We start from the raw sequence: 4,244 nt of genomic DNA on the forward strand, positions 1-4,244 counted from the left end.
ATGTCATTAGTCTTGGACTGACCTATTTGGTGTGCGCAACAGGAAATATTTTGCTTTCGGAGAACAAGAAAAATAGGTTTATTTGTGTTACGCTTATTAATTTGTGCAGTTATTCTGTGTCTGGTAAGTTAATGTTCAAGAAAAAAATACTAATTTTTATTAAAATGTTCTGTTATTTTATGTTAACAATTACTCATTTATTTCAGCCCTTTAACCTACATTTCTATGAAAATTGAAGCTTTCGTGTGTTTTTTGCAGCCCACGTAAACTTAAACCTTGTTTATTTCACCTGTGTTAGCCTTTGAGTTTGACATGCTTATTCTAGGGAGAAGAGACAATGGCCAAGTTAAGTACATTATCGAGCATATTTGGAAGTGATAAGTCCAGTGGAGAAAAATAAAGAAGGACAGGAAGGTGAGAGGTGACATGCAATTTTCAATAGGATGTTTGAGGAAGGCTTTAGAGGAAAGGTGACATTTGATGCAAAACTTGAAGGAGATAAAGCAGTGAGCCATGTGGATATCTGGAGGAAGAACATTCCAGGCAGAAGCATTAGCCAGCCAGATGCCCTGAGTGGGGTGCAGGCCTGGTGTGTTTGAAGTCCAGTGAGGAGGCCAGTGTGGCTGGGATGGAGTAAGGGAGGAGATACTAGCAGCAGATGATGTCAGAAAAGTAGTGTGTGGCCAGTAGGGGTGCCATGCAGGAGATTGTGAAAACTTGGCTTGTATTCCATGTGGGATGGGGAGCCACTAGAGCAGGGGTGGGCAACCCCTGGCACGCGTGCCAAACATGGCACACCAGTAACTTTTGCTGGCACGCGAAACCCTCCCTTATAATCTTCCATTTACAGTTTTTTTCTTAATATCGACGTTTTTATTTTTCAGATAAATTCAGTGTAGGTGCATCTTAGATAAATAATTTTACATAACAAGTTATCTTAAAGACCATAGACATGGATTGACGAGAGAAGGGAAGAGCAATTTCTATGCTTCTGCCTTAACTCTCCCTGCCTTCCTAGATCCAACCAGTGTTTTGGTTTCATCCACATACGCTTGTGAATCTTTGTTCTTAGTAACATGTTCTCAAAAAATTAGTGTTGGCACGCTGAGGAGCTTTGAGTCAGAGATTTTGCTGGTTTTGGCACGCATTCACAAAAAGGTTGCCCACCCCTGCACTAGAGACTTTGAGAATAGGAATTCTATAAAAGGACCACTCTGGCTGCTGCATAGGAATAGACTGTAGGGGACCAGAGTGCTTTACACTAATCCGAATGAGGGAGAATATGATGGATCAGATTGGCAGTAGAATATTGGTTGTATTCTGCAAATATTTTAAAATGTAGAGCTAGCAGAATTTCCTGATGGATTGAATATGGGGTGTGAAAGAGAGGGTCCAGAGTGAGTTTATTTTTTGTCTGAGCAACAGGAAGGGTAGAGGTGTCATTACTTGAGATGAGGCCTCAGGTGGAGCAAGTTTGGGAAGGAGAAGTTGTCAGAAGTTCAGTGTGGGATATATTAACTTTGAGACGTCTGTTAGCTGTCCAAGTGGATCTACCTAATTGGCAGTTGGGCATGTGATCTTCAGTACATGGGAGACATCCACATTAGAGGTAAAAATTTCTGCCCATCAACCAATTTGTACATCTCCACCATCATATAATATTTATATAGAAAATTATATAGTTGGATGAATTCTCCTTTTGATACTAAATAATTATTTCAACCCCTACACAGTTCCATTAAAGATAGAGTATTGAATGATGGTCATAGCTACACTAGAGGCTGGAATTGAGGGCAGAACCCAAACCCCATAGAGAAGGAAAGAGTTGGCAACGAAATTATGGGTTCTAAAATTCTAGGTTCTTATCCTAAATGTGCCTATTTTTTTTCTATGTATTCTTTAGAAATTAACTTACCTTGTCTGAGCCTTAGTTTAGGTGACTGAAATATAAAAATAATAATACCACCTGTGTCTAATTAGCAAATTTTGTTTTTACATTTTATTTCTGACAGCTTTATTGAGGTATAATTGAAAAACAACGAACTGCTTACACTTAACGTGACAATCTGATTAAGTTGGACATGGTTCTCTCTCTCTTTTTAATCCTTACCCTAGGATATGTTTATTGATTTAAGGGAGAAAGGGAGAGAGAAACATTGATGTGAGAGAAAAACATCAATCGGTTGCTTCTCTTACATGCCCTGACCAGGGATTGAACCCCCAACCTGGTTACCTGACTGGAAACCAAACCCCAACCCCCCAGCTTTTGTTGTATGGGATGACACTCAACCAACTGAGCCACCCAGCCAGGGGTGCACCCTTTCTCTCTCTCTCTCATCATGAGATCTACCTTCTTAACACATTTGGAAGTGCACAACACAGTATTGTAATTCACAGCAGTATGTTGTATGGCAGATATCTAGAATTTACTCATCAGTCATAACTGAAATTTTATACCCTTTGGGTAACAACTCCCTGATCTCCTATACTCAGCCCCTGGTCACCACTATTGTATTGTCTTCTATGAGTTAGGCTATTTTCGATTTCTCATCTCTGTGGAATTAAACTGCTGTTTCTCCCATCTTAAAAGCTTTATTGATTTTCATTTTTATGCAGTTGAAAAAACTCAAACGAGTTGTCTATACTTCCTTTTCTCTTTCTATTTTTAAAAAACTGCTTAATTGAGATCTGGTTTACATGTAAAATGCAGTTTTGAGATTTTAAATAAGACTTTTACTTATGAAAGCATTTTTTAAATTCTAAAGTGCTACAGAAATGTCACTTATTATATTGAAGAGCCATGATCAACGTATTTTCCCAAAATAGAACTCTATCCCACCTTTCCCTGGCTCTCAGCTTTCAGAGTGTGGACTGCCCTCTCTTCCTCATTCTTTTCATGCACATAGTTTCCCCAAAAGATAAGAAGCAATTGGGAAGGGACTCAGTCTGGACAGGCCTCCCTAGTGATCAGGACTCCCGGATATGATATCATACACAAACAGCAGTGTAGTCACGGTTCAGAATTATGGAAATGGTGCCAAGAGAATCTTGGCCATAATCTTCGGGCTGTATTAGTCTTGACCTAAAGCAGAATTTACCAGTGACGGGAGTTTGCAGTTTTATGCCTGTTTTTCTTGGCTGGAGTCTGGCTTTTTGTGAAGAGTTGTGTCAACACAGGGGACTCTCTGCTTGGGCTTAGGGAGTCCTCAGATTGGTGGTGCTTCCGTTCCCTCTTGGAGAGTTGCTGTGAGTTTTCTCAGATGTGGAGTCATGTGGGATCTGTGTTTGGAAAGACACGAAATATTTACATCATCTCCACATTCCTCAGCCATTTGTCACCAGATTGCACATCGCCTGGTGGGATGCCTGCTTCCAGGGGGAAAAGATACTAGTACTTCTTTCTGACTTCAGCAGAGAAGAGGTTGGTTAAGTTATTGAGTTAGATGAACATTTATGACTCTGGCTGTAAGGAGAAAAAGTTAATTTCTTTGGGGTCTTTGCATTTCTTTTGGTAAATTTATAGAAATATTGATGATAGAAAAAGGGCAAGATAGTAAACCTAAAGTATCAATAATAAATAAAATTATAATGATGCCTAAAGAAATTATAAGCATATAAGAGAAATAAAACAGAGTATAACAAAAATCTTGTTGATTCTCTGCAAGTTCCAGGAAGATGAAAACATTTCTGGAATTCTCACCAAAGAAAAATGAGAAAAGACAGTATTAAAAAAATGAAAAGGTAGAAATTAAAATCGATAGAGATTAGAAATAATAGAAAAATATTATTTAAAAAGTACTATGAATACAATAGACACATATCTAAAAATAAAAGCCTAATTGGCCTAAGAAGAAACAGAAAACTTGAATATAATTATAATCATTAGTAACATTGAAATTGCTACTGTAAAGATAACTTTTCTGTCCTTTTCATTACACCCATGGAAAATAATTTTATAAGTGGACTTTACCACTGTTTCAAGGAACACATGATCCCCATATATTAGTAAGTTTTTCCAGAAAATGGAAAAAAAAAGAAAAATTTCCCAACTCATTTTATGAGGCTTACATAACCTAGATTAAAATAATTCTCATAAGTAGTTTATGCCAAAGAGAGAATCTTACAGGCCGCAAGAGAGAGACGGAAAGTCACATACAAGGGATCTCCAATTAGATTATCAAATGCATAATTCTACCAGGTGACAATGTTCCCAGGAGAATGGACGGAAATCAATTTCACAAAAT

This window comes from Myotis davidii, unplaced genomic scaffold (genome assembly GCF_000327345.1).
Source record: "Myotis davidii unplaced genomic scaffold, ASM32734v1 scaffold1488, whole genome shotgun sequence".
In the NCBI taxonomy this organism is placed as follows: domain Eukaryota; kingdom Metazoa; phylum Chordata; class Mammalia; order Chiroptera; family Vespertilionidae; genus Myotis; species Myotis davidii.